The following is a 19,394-nucleotide window of genomic DNA, read 5'->3' as shown; positions in this document are numbered from 1 at the left end:
GTGGCCAAACATTTTTGTATTCCTGATCACAGCATCATGGACATGAAATTACTGGTATTAAAAGGTCATTTCAAATGTCAGAGACAGAAAAGTCTGGGAATACAAACTAATGAAAACCTTTGCCACACTCAGGAGTGAATGTTTCGCATGGATTTATGTCATTCTACATCAACTAAGGAATGTGCTCCTCAGACCTGTGGGGTCAACACAACCATGGAGAAGTCCAGCTACAGAAGATTATGTCACCCCACACCATAAGGCCGAGCGTTACCCTCAAGAATGCCTCTTTATGGCACTCCCCACGTGGACTCCAGATTGTTAAATATTGATTCATTCATAACAAATTTTATTATTAGTTTTCAAAATTATTGTGACATTCTCCTTGGAATATCATTTCTGGTAAGAAGTCCTAAAATAGATATATATATATATATATACACAGTGCCTACAAGTAGTATTCAACCCCCTGCAGATTTAGCTGGTTTGATAAGATGCAAATAAGTTAGAGCCTTCAAACTGCAAACGAGAGTAGGTTTTATGAACAGAAGCATAAATCTTACAAACCAAAAAGTTATGTTGCTCAGTTGAATTTTATTAAATTTTAAACATAAAAGTGTGGGTCAATTATTATACAACCCCTATGTTTAATATTTTGTGGAATAACCCTTGTTTGCAATTACAGCTAATAATCGTCTTTTATAAGACCAGATCAGGCCGGCACAGGTCTGTGGAGTTATCTTGGCCCACTCCTCCATGCAGATCTTCTCCAAGTTATCTAGGTTCTTTGGGTGTCTCATGTGGACTTTATTCTTGAGCTCCTTCCACAAGTTTTCAATTGGGTTAAGGTCAGGAGACTGACTAGGCCACTCCAACACCTTGACTTTTTCCCTCTTGAACCAGGCCTTGGTTTTCTTGGCTGTGTGCTTTGGGTCGTTGTCTTGTTGGAAGATGAAATTACGACCCATCTTAAGATCCTTGATGGAGGAGCGGAGGTTCTTGTCCAAAATCTCCAGGTAGGCCGTGCTATCCATCTTCCCATGGATGCGGACCAGATGGCCAGGCCCCTTGGCAGAGAAACAGCCCCACAGCATGATGCTGCCACCACCATGCTTGACTGTAGGGATGGTATTCTTGGGGTCGTATGCAGTGCCATCCAGTCTCCAAACGTCACGTGTGTGGTTGGCACCAAAGATCTCGATCTTGGTCTCATCAGACCATAGAACCTTGAACCAGTCTGTCTCAGAGTCCTCCAAGTGATCATGAGCAAACTGTAGACGAGCCTTGACATGACGCTTTGAAAGTAAAGGTACCTTACGGGCTCGTCTGGAACGGAGACCATTGCGGTGGAGTACGTTACTTATGGTATTGACTGAAACCAATGTCCCCACAGCTATGAGATCTTCCCAGAGCTCCTTCCTTGTTGTCCTTGGGTTAGCCTTGACTCTTCGGACAAGCCTGGCCTCGGCACGGGAGGACACTTTCAAAGGCTGTCCTGGCCGTGGAAGGCTAACAGTAGTTCCATAAGCCTTCCACTTACGGATGATGCTCCCAACAGTGGAGACAGGTAGGCCCAACTCCTTGGAAAGGGTTTTGTACCCCTTGCCAGCCTTGTGACCCTCCACGATCTTGTCTCTGATGGCCTTGGAATGCTCCTTTGTCTTTCCCATGTTGACCATGTCTGAGTGCTGTTCACAAGTTTGGGGAGGGTCTTAAATAGTCAGAAAAGGCTGGCAAAAGAGATCTTTAATCCACACATGTGAAGCTCATTATTCTTGGTGCCTGAACTACTTCTTAATACTTTTGGGGGACCAAACAGAATTCTTGTGGTTTGAGGGGTTGAATAATAAATGACACTCTGAATTAACTTTTAACGTTTTTAAAAAAAAAATAAAAAATTTGCTGCAGTGCATTTCCCACTTCCAGGCTGATCTACAGTACAAATGTCACAATGCCAAGTTAATTCCGCATGTGTCAACCAGCTAAATCTGCAGGGGGTTGAATACTACTTGTAGGCACTGTATATATACACACATACATATGACAAATATGGTTAAACAGACTTGTCTCGAATGCAATGATAGCTTGAGATTAAAGAGGGACTCCTATCTAAAGAGGACAGATCTCCACTACAACCTCCTTTGCTGCCTTGATCTACATTATGATAGCCATTGAGAGTGGTGATGTGAGGTCAATGGCACACCTGGAGCTGAACGTCTGGTTCGTAGTCCAATGACGTTCAAATTTCAAATACCTTCTTATGGTTTGTATAGACACAGTTTGAAGGCTTAGGCTCGGTATGTGTTGTTTAATTTCAGTTGCAGTACAGAATAGATCACTTGCCATCATTCCAGTTCATTGTTGTTCTCCCAACCACTGGGAAATTCACGGTTGAACAGTTCTGACATCTCAGCCAACACGGATCTAATATGTCTCAGTTTGACACAAGTGGTGACAACTGTTATTTCAATGAGGCTTAGAACCGATTACCTAAATAAATGCCCCAAATGTCATAAATCTCCGGGCACTTTCTTCCACCTAATTTGGAGCTGTCCTCGGATACTGGGTTTTTGGGAGCAGATGATTAGATTCTTAATGGAGATCCCCAGTCCTTCTATGTCCCATAAAAAGTTTACTATACTGATTTGGTAGCATGTGAGTCAACATACATATATGTGAAAACAGTGATGTGATAAAGTGGCTGGCAGCTCAATCCTCAACCATAACTGAATGGATTGTGTGCATTGATGCTATGGTACCCCATAAGAAATGGCGGTACCATTGATACTACCCTGAAGAGTTCCACAATATTTGGGACAAATGGTTTCAATCTCCCTACTCCGGTTTATCATACTGATTTTTGATTTTCCAGTAGAGGTAACTCTTGTTCTCGAGGTCCTTTAAAAAGTAAGCGCTATCATTCCACCTGACTTGTTCCAATTTTTGAGGTTTTAAAGTGGCTACAAAAAAAAATTTGGTTTCAAACTGCCCCTCTCACCAGGACTCTGGAGTCGGTAAGTCAAACCACCGACTCAGACTCCTCAATTTCCCTGACTCCATCTCAGACTCAAGACTCCACAGCACTGCCTCACTACTGAGCGGGTACATAAAGTGCGACACAGATTCATCTCAACTAAAACCCAACATCCTTAGATCAGGAATAGAACAGACATTTATAGGACATTTCATAAATTTTTCTGAAAACATTTACAGCATATACTGCATTGAACTACTTAACCCAATTTATTCTATATTTTAGGAGTCAGAGTATTTTATGCCGACTCCACAGCCCTGCCTCCCCACATGCCACAGATTGGAGCTAGGTGCTTGAAAGGTTGATCGTTTGCAGATCTTCGCGACATCATCAGTTTGCCTAACCTTACAGCTTGTCATTCTTGATGTTTCAATTTCAATTTTGAGAACAGTGAGTGCATATTACATACATACTGTACATACATATGGGATCTGGAAAAAATTCACAGAATAATAATGCATAATCAATTCTCATTGTTTGATGGGAATCAAATTTCCTTGAAAAATTCCAATGGATTTGCCAAACTGAATTTCAGCAAATTCACCCATCACTAATATATAGCCTATCAGAGTATGTTTTGTGGAATCCCTCTATTTTGAAAATATTGGTCGAATTTTAATCACTTTAGGGGTTCTTTATAACCCCTAATCAACCAATTCTGTCTAGACTGTTTAGAGGCACTTTGGAAAATGTAAGAAAGTCAAGATCTGAGTCAAACAAGTGACTAATGCACCCGGTCAGGAAAAAGAACTGGATGGGGTGGTGGAGGAGGTGGAGAAGGAGGTGGAGAAGGAGGTGGAGAAGGAGAAGGAGAAGGAGAAGGAGAAGGAGAAGGAGAAGAAGAAGAAGAAGAAGAACTGGAGATGATATCTTCTATTAGTGTGTCAAATACTGGTCCTGGTGGCAGTGGATATGTTCATGATCACTTGATGCTCAACTGTACCAGTTGGTGACCAGCAAAATGCCCACAGAAAAAAAGCTCACAGCCATGAATGCCCACAAGGAAAGTTGCCCACATGGACAAAATAACTGCAGTTTATTAAAACAGTTTATTAATGAGGGCTAAGGCTGTATTCACACAGAAAATTGGGCAGATGGGAAATTGCCCACACAGAAAATTGCCCACATGGACAAAATAACAGTTTATTAAAGAGGTCTAATAACAACAATAACTTCAGTTTATTAAACAATCATTGGACAACTCTAAAGTAGCCAATTTACTGCAAGATAGCCAATCTCATTAAGCACTTAACTTTATCTTCCACCTGGTGATAGCCCTGTACAGAAGTGGCAACCGTGTGATACAGTGCCTCATACTGCCTCTTTTTTATCTAAAGGCAACTTGCCTGTACATTTTCCAGTGTTAACTTGTGGCAAGCCAGGTCCCTCTGCAAACCACCAAAGAGAAACCACAAGCTGGCAAGAGGACTGCAGTGGAACAGGGAATTGTCACGTAGTGTCAAGGGACTGTGGGCACCTACCCGATCCCCCAAACTAGGGGCGCCCTAGTCTATCGCTATCCCCCGGATTACTCCTGAAAGTGGAGATGCCGGGTTCTCGTACGTATCTAAGCTCCTAACTTAACCCTTACCTGATCCCTCCGCCACCCAGGGAGGTGAGGGGCTGAAGTGTGTAGGAAAACACTAACCAGACAGACAAGGTTAACAGACAGGGATAAAAGGAAACTACAATCATACAAATACACTCACAAAACAACATAGTGGGAAACAAAGGAGGTATAGGAAGGGGAAACCAAATGTGAGCGAATAAGGAAAAGCATGCAAACCAACTCCATGAAGCATTCTCCAAAAAAAAACCCTCCAACTGCCAACTCCAGACACTGAACTTTTTCTTTCATCAACAAACCAGGAAGCTATCACTGGCAACTTCCAAGTGCCAGTGGTGAGCATGTATACCAGAAGGGAGTGGCCAACACAGAACAGCTGAGACAATTCAGGATGGAGAGCTCCAAGAGATCAACTGAACTGATTAACCCTTTGCCATGACAGCAAGGAAACCTGCACTGTTTAAAAGGATGGTGAAGCAGTTCTAATAAGTGCAGGAGTTCGTGTAACCAGACGCCGCGATCGTCTGATCCCACTCTGTCGCGGTATCCCCGTGACAGTACCTCCCCCTAAGAGGGAACTCCAGAACCTCAGAACCAGGTTTATCTGGATGTGAAGCGTGAAATGACCAGACCAACCTGATCGCATGAATGTCAGAGGCTGATACCCACATTCTCTCCTCAGGACCGTAACCCTTTCAATGAACCTAATATTGAAGAGACCGGCGTACTAAGAGAGAATTGATAATCTTTGCTATCTAGAAATCCAGATTCCCATCAAAAATGACTGGGAAGGTGGTGATGGAGACGGTTCAGAGGAAGCAATATATTTTTTGAGAAGTGATTGGTGAAAGACATTATGAATTTTAAAAGTGGGTGGCAGATCACGGCGAAACGCGACAGGATTAACAACGGCAAATATCTTATAGAGGCCGACGAACCTGGGTCACGGTTTCCAAGAAGGAACCTTCAACTTAATGTTTTTCGAGGACAACTACACCAAATGAACACACAGGTCTGGACCCACCAAACGTCTCCGATCAGCCATACTCTTATATTTGGACCCCATATTTCTCAAATAATTAAGACCCCCTTGCCACACAGATGTAATGGACAAAGTAAAACGTTCCTTCTCAGGTACTCCTGAAGAACGATTCCTATTGAAGGAGCAGAATTGAGGATGAAAACTGTATGCCCCGAAGAACAAGGACTTGCCAGTAGCTTCATGACAACAGTTATTCACAGCTAGAGGTAAATAAGAAACCCAATCCTCCCGATTCTCGGACACAAAGCCCCCAAGATATGTTTCAAGGTTCTGGTTCACGCTTTGGTTATGTGCCCACGATGCAGAAATGCTTCGGATTTTTTCCTGAGTGTTTCTGCATCTCCCTGGCAGAAAAAAAGCATGCGGATTGTACATGCAAATTGTACATGCGGATTGTACATGCGTTTTTCTGCTAGACACAAGCGTATGTCCCGCGTTTTTCATATGTGATTTCGCATGCGGATTGTCAAGCACTTTTCCAATCGATTTTAGCATCACTTGGAAAATTTCTTTACAACTTGGTCACACTATATAAATCCATGCAACCGGCATGGTTTTATATAGTGTGACCAAGTTAATAGTAAAAGAATGGTAAAAAATAACAAACATTATACTCACCTTCTGATGGCCCCTGGTACGTCCGGTGTGTTGGGCGGCTCGCGGTGGTCTAAAAGGACCTTCCATGACGTCGTTTAGTCATGTGACAGGTAACGCGACCGGTCACATGACTAAATTACATCATGGAAGGTCCTTATAGACCATCGCGAGCCGCCGGGGAGCCAGGACGCATCACTAAGGAGAGGGGGGCCATCAGAAGGTGAGTATAATGTTTTATTTTAAATTCTTTTTTTTTTACAGGTACTATGGTACCCGGGTCTGGATGAGTCTCCTCTTCTCCAGACCCGGGTACCATCCACTCATTGAATCGCTTAATATCCGCATGTGCACATGTAGTCATGCGGATATTAAGCGATTCAATGCAAGTCAATGGCGGCAAAAACGCCGCGATTACGCAAAATAATTGGTAGTGCTGCGGATTTTTCCGCAATGATAATCCGCAGTGGAAATTTCCGCAGCATGAGCACAGCACATGCGGATTATCATTGGGGAACATGGCAGACCTTCTACCAAGCGTTTTTTAAGCGTTTCTGCGGTGGAATAGCCGCTGCGGAAACGCTTAAAAAACGCATAGTGGGCACACAGCCTTACAGTTTGCCCGTGAGACTGTGGATGAAAAGCAGATGAAAATGAAAGATGAATCCCAAAGCAAGCACAAAAAACGCTTTTCAAAATTTGGAAATGAACTGAACTTCCCGTTGGAAACAATATCAGATGGAATCCCATGTAATGTCACGATTTCTTTAAGAAAAATTTGCGCCAAGGTCTTGGCGTTAGGTAAAGCGGGTGGTGCAATGAAATGAGCCATCTTACTGAATCTGTCTTTTTTTGCTTAAAGAAAAACCCTGCTGCAACGGGATACGAGGAAGCTCTGATATGACCCTTAGGCCACGGCCCCACTATCAGTATTTGGTCAGTATTTTTTCTCAGGAGTGGAAGCCAAAACCAGGTGAGGAACAATCAGAGAAAAGGTGTAATAGAAACAAGTCACCAATTCTGCATTTATCACCCACTTCTGGTTTTGGCTCTCACTACTGAGAAAAAATACTGACCGAATACTGACCAGATACTGATAGTGGGGCCGTGGCCTTAGCCAGACTTTCTGAGATATAGTCCTTCATGGCCTGCCTTTCCGGACCTGAAATATTATACAACCTGCTCTTAGGCAATTTGGCCCCCAGAAATTAAAATGAATAGCGCAATCAAAAGGACGATGAGAAGGCAGTTCCTGACACCCCTGTTCCAAGAACACATCCTCAAAATCAGACAGGTATTCTGCCAGAGACTGGCTATCAACCCTGGCTAAACGGGTGCCCAAGCAGTTACTTTGACAGTACTTGCTCCACTTTACTACCTCCTAAGTCTGCCAGTCGACCAAGGGATTGTGCAATGTCAACCGAGGTAGTCCCAAACCACCGGAGAGGGCAAGCCCTCTAGCATGTAACAATTGTCCATGTGCATGGCCCCCACATTCAGACGTATCCCTTGAATGACCTGAGTAAAATGCCCCTGGCGCAAGGGTGCAGAATCAATAGCGATTATAGGTATGGATCTAGATAATTTGTGAGGATTGAGACTCTGGTCCTGGACGAACCAGGCGTCAATTAGATTAAACCCTGCCCCACTGTCCAAAATGGCTGAAATAACCACCTTAATTTCGCCAAAATGAATCTCGGTCAGTAAAAATAATTCTGACCTACCCACAGAAGAAGTATGTACACCTTGGTTGCTAACCTCCCCGCAACACGGGCTCCTTAGTTTTCAGGCGGCTATTTGTGGTTACATATAGCTGAACAAGTACCAACAAAAGGACCCTTCTTGTCACAGAAAAACACACTCCCTCTTTGTGCTGAACTGCAAGGGTTCCTTGGTAGACTGGGCCCTAGGTTCCTTTATCCCCAGACAATAGAGAGGTCTCTTTAGGTCTCTGACATAGACGGCAGTCCACTCAGATAGCTAGAGATATGGCCGCCTCCAGGGAAACCGGGGTCTCATACTGAACAAAGGCATCCTTTACCCTCTCGTTGGGAGCCACGGGTCCTAAGCCTGGAGTCGATGGGCCACGGAGCCAAGTCAAAGATGCTACAGGATGTTTAAAGGATGAAAAGAATAAAGTGATCATAAATGATGTTGAGAAGGCCAAACTTTTAAATTCCTATTTTGCATCTGTGTTCTCTAAGAGCAAATGTAACAACGGATCTTCACTGTGCCATCGAAGGAACAAAATAATCCACACTATCTATAAACAGAGAGATGGTGAGGGAACACTTAACTAATTTAAATGAATTTTAATCTCCTGGTCCAGATTAATTACATCCTAGGGTACTTAAAGAGATAGAAGAGGAAATTGCAGAACCACTAGCCAGAATCTTTGAAAATTCCCAGGGAACAAGAGAAGTTCCAGAAGATTAGAGAAGGGCAAATGTTGTCCCTATCTTCAAAAAAAGAAAGAAGATGGAGCCAGAAAATTACAGGCCAGTGAGCCTTACTTCTATACCAGGAAAGATCTTTGAACAAATTATTAAACAGCATGTATGTACCGTATTTTTCGGACTATAAGACGCACCGGACCATAAGATGCACCCCAAATTTTGGGGTGGAATATAGAAAAAATATATTTTTTTAGTAGATGGGGTCCGTCTTATAGTCTTAATAGGTACAGTATCTTACCTGGGGGTCGGTGGAGCGAGGGTCACAGGAGGCAGGGTCCTTTAGGAATCCAGTGCTCCAGCAGTGGGGAGTCACAGTGGAGCAGGATTGCAGGGCCCTCTGTTCCCTCCCTCAGGAACCTGGCAGCTGCAGCAGAAGAGATGGCTGGGGCCTGGCTGGGGCCCAGTGCATGGCTGGGGGCCTGGCTGAGGCCCAGTGCATGGCTGGGGCCCAGTGCATGGCTGGGGGCCAGGCTGAGGCCCAGTGCATGGCTGGTGGCCAGGCTGAGGCCCAGTGCATGGCTGGGGGCCGGGCCCTGGGCTTGGCGGAGGGCCGGGGCCAGTGTTTGCCGATAGGGGCCTGCCTGAGGGCAAGGACCGGGGTCTGGCTGCGTGCCGCCGAGGCCTGCCTGGGGACCGGGACAGGTGGTGGTAGTGGTGGCGGCAGCGGCAACAGCAAAGGAGGAGGTGAGGTGCTGCGGGTGACTGGCTGGGGGCCGTGAGTGTCTGGCTGGGGTTAGACTGCGGGTCGGTGAGCGGCGCAGATTTCCGGTGTGCGCGGCCATCTTCCTGAAGCTGTGGTCTATAGGAAAATGGCCGCCCGAGCTACAAGTCAGTGCATGCGCCGGCTCGGGCGGCCATTTTCCTGTGGATCACAGCTTCAGGAAGTGACCGCGCACACCGGAAACCTGCGCCGCTCACCGCCCCGGCCCGCAGCCAGACACTGCTTGCATTCAGTCCAACCCGCGCTGACCCCCAGCCAGACACCCGCAGCCCCCAGCCAGACACCCGTAGCATCTCACCTCCTCCTCCTTTGCTGCCGCCGCCACCTTAAAGGAGGGAGATCCCGCTCCACCACCACTGCAGGTACGCAACGTTCGGACCATAAGACGCACCCCCCATTTTCCTCCCAAATTTGGGGGGAAAAAAGTGCGTCTTATGGTCCGAAAAATACGGTAAGTACTTGGATAAAAATACAGTAATTAACAAGAGCCAGCATGGGTTTGTAGCAAACAAGACTAATCTAATTTACTTCTATGATGGAATCACTGACTGGGTGGATCAGGGAAATGCGGTAAACTTCAGCAAAGCATTTGATAAAGTATCTCATACTATCGTTATTGAAAAAATGACCAAGTATGGGATTGACAAGACATTTTGCGTTTTTGCAGCGTTTTTTTTCCGTAGGCAAAACCTGCTCTCTTGGCAGTAAAGAAGCCGCTTCAAAAAAGCAAGTTTTGCTGCGTTTTTATTGTCTCTTGTGCATGTTGATAAAGTTTAGTACCCCCCCCCCCCCCCCCCCAAAAAAAAGATGATGCAACTTCCTTAAGGTTCTGGCCCCAAAAACGCAGCAAAATCTGATACCTGCTTTTTTGCACTTACCTGTTGCTTTCTATGAGTGAAAAACGCTGAAAGAAGTGACATGCTCAAGTTTATGTCTGGCTTTACTATTTGATCTGGAGTACCTCCAGATCTAGTTTGTATGCACAAGCACTTTATATCTCTTTTACTTTATGATCATGTATACCTTTCCGGTTGATTAGGTTATACAGCCCCATGCCTGCTACATTATATGAGACTCTGCAGTTCTAAACACCTGTGTCTCTTTTTCTTTTGAGTTTTTTGACTATCATGTGATTTATATATATTTTCTATTTTATACATTTTGATATCTTCTACTATTTTGGACTCTTGACTCCATGTCTCTTATCGGATAAATCTGTCTGGGAGTGTCCTAGTGTTTTTTTTTTCACTTTAGCCGTTTCTCGGCTTTCTCATATAAATTTATATCTACTATGCTGATGTATCAGATGATATTGACGCTAAATATCTGAAGGGCTGTCACATTGTAGAGGGATCATCCTTATTCTCATTTGCACATGGAAACACGAGAAGCAATGGGATGAAACTGAAAGGGAGAAGATACAGATTAGATATTAGAAAAACCTTTTCGACAGTGAGAGTGGAACAGGCGGCCACGAGAGGTGGTGAGTTCTCCTTCAATGGAAGTCTTCATAGAGGCTGGACAGATATCTGTCTGAGATGGTTTAGTGACTCCTGCATTGAGCAGGGGGTTGGACACGAGGACTTTGGAGGTACTCGCCAATGAGAACATTCTATGATAACACCCTTTGACCTAAGCAGGTGGAAAGGCAATCCTCACTGCAGTCATACAAGCCTCCTCAAAATCGACTAGAACCTTTTGGAGGTGCCAGATTTGGAATCAATAGCTTCATTATTTCAAACATTCTCTTAGACGTGTTCATGTCCTCTGTAGTAAACTATACAAACATGGCGGATATGATTTAGCCACCTTGGCATGCCAAGTGCACAAGTGCTAAAACACATTGGGCACTTTATCAAAGGTGCCGCCACCATGTTCAGTTCAAGCATAAGATCTCTATCGCCAAAAAAACAGAATTCTGTTTCGATCATCCTTATCTGAGTCATGAATTATCAGTTGACTATACTTTTCCAGAATATAAAAATGTATAGTTTTTGGGATAGGCAAATTACCATCCGTTCTATGATGGACAAGTCTTCTCGCAAGAGATGATGGTCTTGGCATATGGGCCAACAGAGACGACACCTTCCCCATCACACTGCGAGGAGTAGCACTTATTGCTCTCATGTCTTCTCTCATTTTGCTCCCCGTAACATTTGCTCCTGCTTTTTGAGAGCAGGAATCATGACAAATGATCCGTTGGTTCTTGAACTACGTGACCATCTTGTTTTGATAATTGAAGGGCACTTTGTAGAGCGATTTTCGTCAGCATCTCCCAAGTCACCTCTGCATTGTGCGAAATGAAAGACATTCAAACCCCAAGTAATTCATAACTTTGCTGTTCCTCTGGCTACTTAAAAACTCCATTGTTTGCACAACAAGAAGGAATAGAATATTTTAAATAAACTCAAACTACACTTATTGATGAGAAATTGACACATTTGGGGATAGATCTATTAAAAGTACATGTTTTTACCCCTTAAGGACCTTGGGATTTTCCGTTTTTTGCTGCCCTTGTTCCCAGAGCCATAGCGTTTTTATTTTTCAAGTCCTTATGGCCGTGTGAGGGCTTATTTTTTGTGGGACGAGTTGTACTTTTGAACAACATTACTGGTTTTACCATATCGTGTACGGGAAAATGGGAAAAAAAATTCCAAGTGCGGTGAAATTGCAAAAAAAGTGCAATACCAAAGATGTTTTTTTTTTTATTTTTTACCACGTTCAATGAATGCTGAAACTGACCTGCCATTCTTATTCTCCAGGTCATTACGAGTTCGTAGATACTAAACATGTATAGGTTCTTTTTCATTTAAGTGGTGAAAAATAAAATCCAAAGTTTGCTAAAAAAAAAAAAAAAATGGCGCCACTTTCCAAGACCCGTAGCGTCTCCATTTTTCGGGATCTGGGGCCGGGTGAGGGCTTATTTTTTGCGTGTCAAGCTGACGTTTTTATTGATACCATTTTGGGGTAGATCCGATGTTTTGATCGCCCGTTATTGCATTTTATTGCAATGTTGCGGCAACCAAAAAACGTAAGTCTGGCGTTTAGATTTTTTTTCTCGTTACGCCGTTTACCGATCGGATTAATTCTTTTTATATATTGATAGATCGGGCGATTCTGAACGCAGCGATACCAAATATGTGTATGTGGGTTTTTTTTAATTATTTTATTTTGAATGGGGCAAAAGGGGGGTGATTTAAACTTTTATATTTGTAATTTTTTTAAATATTTTTAAAAACATTTTTTTACACTTCTTGCTTCCTTCTATAGTCTCCATAGGAGACTAGAAGCAGCAACTGTCTGATCGCCTCTGCTGCATAGAGGTGATGAGCAGATCACCTCTATGTAGCAGAAATGCTCCTGTACTATCAATGGGAGAGTGGCGCTGATATGGCACCTCCTGCCCCTCTGTTGTCAGTGACATCACATTCAGTCCTGACCAGAAGAGGAGCAGGAGGTGCCGCAGCAGCGCCGCTCTCCCATTGATTTCATGGGAGTGAAGCCTTCGCACACACTTCCTCCAGCTCCACAACATCCAACCTGCTGCAACGATCAATGGGCCAGATGATCAGCTGATGCATGGGGCTCTCGAGTGGCGGACCCCCGTCCATCAACTACTGATGACCTACCCTCTGAAAAAGGGCATAAAACCTCTTTAATGTCACCTGCAGTCCTATGTAACACCACAGATAACACAGCGATAACTCTCTGAGTACAGATAATGTAGTAGATGTCACCTGCAGTCCTATGTAACACCACAGATAACACAGTGATAACTCTCTGAGTACAGATAATGTAGTAGATGTCACCTGCAGTCCTATGTAACACCACAGATAACACAGTGATAACTCTGAGTACAGATAATGTAGTAGATGTCACCCGCAGTCCTGTGTAACACCACAGATAACACAGTGATAACTCTCGGAGTATAGATAATGTAGTAGATGTCACCTGCAGTCCTATGTAACACCACAGATAACACAGTGATAACTCTCTGAGTACAGATAATGTAGTAGATGTCACCCGCAGTCCTATGCAACACCACAGATAACACAGTGATAACTCTCTGAGTACAGATAATGTAGTAGATGTCACCTGCAGTCCTATGTAACACCACAGATAACACAGTGATAACTCTCTGAGTAGAGATAATGTAGTAGATGTCACCTGCAGTCCTATGTAACACCACAGATAACACAGTGATAACTCTCTGAGTACAGATAATGTAGTAGATGTCACCCGCAGTCCTATGTAACACCACAGATAACACAGTGATAACTCTCTGAGTACAGATAATGTAGTAGATGTCACCTGCAGTCCTATGTAACACCACAGATAACACAGTGATAACTCTCTGAGTACAGATAATGTAGTAGATGTCACCTGCAGTCCTATGTAACACCACAGATAACACAGTGATAACTCGGAGTATAGATAATGTAGTAGATGTCACCTGCAGTCCTATGTAACACCACAGATAACACAGTGATAACTCTCTGAGAACAGATAATGTACTAGATGTCACCTGCAGTCCTATGTAAGACCACAGATAACACAGTGATAACTTTGTGAGTACAGATAATGTAGTAGATGTCAACTGCAGTCCTATGTAACACCACAGATAACACAGTGATAACTCTGAGTACAGATAATGTAGTAGATGTCACCTGCAGTCCTATGTAACACCACAGACAACACAGTGATAACTCTCTGAGTACAGATAATGTAGTAGATGTCATCCGCAGTCCTATGTAACACCACAGATAACACAGTGATAACTCTCTGAGTACAGATAATGTAGTAGATGTCACCCGCAGTCCTATGTAACACCACAGATAACAAAGTGATAACTCTCTGAGTACAGATAATGTAGTAGATGTCACCCGCAGTCCTATGTAACACCACAGATAACACAGTGATAACTCTCTACTCTCTAAGTACAGATAATGTAGTAGATGTCACGTGCAGTCCTATGTAACACCACAGATAACACAGTGATAACTCTCTGAGAACAGATAATGTACTAGATGTCACCTGCAGTCCTATGTAACACCACAGATAACACAGTGATAACTTTGTGAGTACAGATAATGTAGTAGATGTCACCTGCAGTCCTATGTAACACCACAGATAACACAGTGATAACTCTCTGACTACAGATAATGTAGTAGATGTCACCTGCAGTCCTATGTAACACCACAGATAACACAGTGATAACTCTCTGAGTACAGATAATGTAGTAGATGTCACCTGCAGTCCTATGTAACACCACAAATAACACAGTGATAACTCTCTGAGTACAGATAATGTAGTAGATGTCACCTGCAGTCCTATGTAACACCACAGATAACACAGTGATAACTCTGAGTACAGATAATGTAGATGTCGCCTGCAGTCCTATGTAACACCACAGATAACACAGAGATAACTCTCTGAGTACAGATAATGTAGTAGATGTCACCTGCAGTCCTATGTAACACCACAGATAACACAGTGATAACTCTCTGAGTACAGATAATGTAGTAGATGTCACCTGCAGTCCTATGTAACACCACAAATAACACAGTGATAACTCTGAGTACAGATAATGTAGTAGATGTCACCTGCAGTCCTATGTAACACCACAGATAACACAGTGATAGCTCTCGGAGTACAGATAATGTAGTAGATGTCAACTGCAGTCCTATGTAACACCACAGATAACACAGTGATAACTCTCTGAGTACAGATAATGTAGTAGATGTCACCTGCAGTCCTATGTAACACCACATATAACACAGTGATAACTCTCTGAGTACAGATAATGTAGTAGATGTCACCTGCAGTCCTATGTAACACCACAGACAACACAGTGATAACTCTCTGAGTACAGATAATGTAGTAGATGTCACCTGCAGTCCTATGTAACACCACAGACAACACAGTGATAACTCTCTGAGTACAGATAATGTAGTAGATGTCACCCGCAGTCCTATGTAACACCACAGATAACACAGTGATAACTCTCTGAGTACAGATAATGTAGATGTCACCCGCAGTCCTATGTAACACCACAGATAACACAGTGATAACTCTCTGAGTACAGATAATGTAGTAGATGTCACCTGCAGTCCTATGTAACACCACAGATAACACAGTGATAACTCTCTGAGTACAGATAATGTAGTGGATGTCACCCGCAGTCCTATGTAACACCACAGATAACACAGTGATAACTCTCTGAGTACAGATAATGTAGTAGATGTCAGCTGCAGTCCTATGTAACACCACAGATAACACAGTGATAACTCTCTGAGTACAGATAATGTAGTAGATGTCACCTGCAGTCCTATGTAACACCACAGATAACACAGTGATAAGTCTCTGAGTACAGATAATGTAGTAGATGTCACCTGCAGTCCTATGTAACACCACAGACAACACAGTGATAACTCTCTGAGTACAGATAATGTAGTAGATGTCACCCGCAGTCCTATGTAACACCACAGATAACACAGTGATAACTCTCTGAGTACAGATAATGTAGTAGATGTCACCCGCAGTCCTATGTAACACCACAGATAACACAGTGATAACTCTCTGAGTACAGATAATATAGTAGATGTCACGTGCAGTCCTATGTAACACCACAGATAACACAGTTATAACTCTCTGAGTACAGATAATGTAGTAGATGTCACCTGCAGTCCTATGTAACACCACAGATAACACAGTGATAACTCTCTGAGTACAGATAATGTAGTAGATGTCACCTGCAGTCCTATGTAACACCACAGATAACACAGTGATAACTCTCTGAGAACAGATAATGTACTAGATGTCACCTGCAGTCCTATGTAAGACCACAGATAACACAGTGATAACTTTGTGAGTACAGATAATGTAGTAGATGTCAGCTGCAGTCCTATGTAACACCACAGATAACACAGTGATAACTTTGTGAGTACAGATAATGTAGTAGATGTCACCTGCAGTCCTATGTAACACCACAGATAACACAGTGATAACTCTGAGTACAGATAATGTAGTAGATGTCACCTGCAGTCCTATGTAACATCACAGATAACACAGTGATAACTCTCTGAGCACAGATAATGTAGTAGATGTCACCTGCAGTCCTATGTAACACCACAGATAACACAGTGATAAGTCTCTGAGTACAGATAATGTAGTAGATGTCACCTGCAGTCCTATGTAACACCACAGATAACACAGTGATAACTCTCTGAGAACAGATAATGTACTAGATGTCACCTGCAGTCCTATGTAAGACCACAGATAACACAGTGATAACTTTGTGAGTACAGATAATGTAGTAGATGTCACCTGCAGTCCTATGTAACACCACAGATAACACAGTGATAACTCTCTGACTACAGATAATGTAGTAGATGTCACCTGCAGTCCTATGTAACACCACAGATAACACAGTGATAACTCTCTGAGTACAGATAATGTAGTAGATGTCACCTGCAGTCCTATGTAACACCACAAATAACACAGTGATAACTCTCTGAGTACAGATAATGTAGTAGATGTCACCTGCAGTCCTATGTAACACCACAGATAACACAGTGATAACTCTCTGAGTACATATAATGTAGTAGATGTCGCCTGCAGTCCTATGTAACACCACAGATAACACAGTGATAACTCTCTGAGTACAGATAATGTAGTAGATGTCACCTGCAGTCCTATGTAACACCACAAATAACACAGTGATAGCTCTCTGAGTACAGATAATGTAGTAGATGTCACCTGCAGTCCTATGTAACACCACAGATAACACAGTGATAACTCTGAGTACAGATAATGTAGATGTCACCTGCAGTCCTATGTAACACCACAGATAACACAGTGATAACTCTCTGAGTACAGATAATGTAGTAGATGTCACCCGCAGTCCTATGTAACACCACAGATAACAGTGATAACTCTCTGAGTACAGATAATGTAGTAGATGTCACCCGCAGTCCTATGTAACACCACAGATAACACAGTGATAACTCTCTACTCTCTAAGTACAGATAATGTAGTAGATGTCACGTGCAGTCCTATGTAACACCACAGATAACACAGTGATAACTCTCTGAGAACAGATAATGTACTAGATGTCACCTGCAGTCCTATGTAACACCACAGATAACACAGTGATAACTTTGTGAGTACAGATAATGTAGTAGATGTCACCTGCAGTCCTATGTAACACCACAGATAACACAGTGATAACTCTCTGACTACAGATAATGTAGTAGATGTCACCTGCAGTCCTATGTAACACCACAGATAACACAGTGATAACTCTCTGAGTACAGATAATGTAGTAGATGTCACCTGCAGTCCTATGTAACACCACAAATAACACAGTGATAACTTTGTGAGTACAGATAAAGTAGTAGATGTCACCTGCAGTCCTATGTAACTCCACAGATAACACAGTGATATCTCTCTGAGAACAGATAATGTACTAGATGTCACCTGCAGTCCTATGTAAGACCACAGATAACACAGTGATAACTTTGTGAGTACAGATAATGTAGTAGATGTCACCTGCAGTCCTATGTAACACCACAGATAACACAGTGATAACTCTGAGTACAGATAATGTAGTAGATGTCACCTGCAGTCCTATGTAACACCACAGATAACACAGTGATAACTCTGAGCACAGATAATGTAGTAGATGTCACCTGCAGTCCTATGTAACACCACAGATAACACAGTGATAAGTCTCTGAGTACAGATAATGTAGTAGATGTCACCTGCAGTCCTATGTAACACCACAGATAACACAGTGATAACTCTCTGAGAACAGATAATGTACTAGATGTCACCTGCAGTCCTATGTAAGACCACAGATAACACAGTGATAACTTTGTGAGTACAGATAATGTAGTAGATGTCACCTGCAGTCCTATGTAACACCACAGATAACACAGTGATAACTCTCTGACTACAGATAATGTAGTAGATGTCACCTGCAGTCCTATGTAACACCACAGATAACACAGTGATAACTCTGAGTACAGATAATGTAGTAGATGTCACCTGCAGTCCTATGTAACACCACAGATAACACAGTGATAACTCTCTGAGTACATATAATGTAGTAGATGTCGCCTGCAGTCCTATGTAACACCACAGATAACACAGTGATAACTCTCTGAGTACAGATAATGTAGTAGATGTCACCTGCAGTCCTATGTAACACCACAAATAACACAGTGATAACTCTGAGTACAGATAATGTAGTAGATGTCACCTGCAGTCCTATGTAACACCACAGATAGCACAGTGATAGCTCTCTGAGTACAGATAATGTAGTAGATGTCACCTGCAGTCCTATGTAACAACACAGATAACACAGTGATAACTCTGAGTACAGATAATGTAGTAGATGTCACCTGCAGTCCTATGTAACACCACAGATAACACAGTGATAACTCTGAGTACAGATAATGTAGTAGATGTCACCTGCAGTCCTATGTAACACCACAGACAACACAGTGATAACTCTCTGAGTACAGATAATGTAGTAGATGTCACCCGCAGTCCTATGTAACACCACAGATAACACAGTGATAACTCTCTACTCTCTAAGTACAGATAATGTAGTAGATGTCACGTGCAGTCCTATGTAACACCACAGATAACACAGTGATAACTCTCTGAGAACAGATAATGTACTAGATGTCACCTGCAGTCCTATGTAACACCACAGATAACACAGTGATAACTTTGTGAGTACAGATAATGTAGTAGATGTCACCTGCAGTCCTATGTAACACCACAGATAACACAGTGATAACTCTCTGACTACAGATAATGTAGTAGATGTCACCTGCAGTCCTATGTAACACCACAGATAACACAGTGATAACTCTCTGAGTACAGATAATGTAGTAGATGTCACCTGCAGTCCTATGTAACACCACAAATAACACAGTGATAACTCTCTGAGTACAGATAATGTAGTAGATGTC

At 42.8% G+C, this 19,394-nt stretch overlaps 1 pseudogene; it reads right to left on the bottom strand.

The window, feature by feature from the left end:
• Nucleotides 1-19,394, bottom strand: part of LOC141258602 (uncharacterized) — a 162,812-nt pseudogene that overhangs the window by 5,637 nt on the left and 137,781 nt on the right.

The sequence above is a fragment of the Phyllobates terribilis genome, unplaced genomic scaffold, assembly GCF_046119375.1.
Source record: "Phyllobates terribilis strain yellow unplaced genomic scaffold, ASM4611937v1 Scaffold_3__8_contigs__length_932513732, whole genome shotgun sequence".
NCBI lineage: Eukaryota > Metazoa > Chordata > Amphibia > Anura > Dendrobatidae > Phyllobates > Phyllobates terribilis.
Note: the sequence above shows the minus strand (reverse complement) of the source record. Positions and strands in the feature narration are given on the sequence as shown.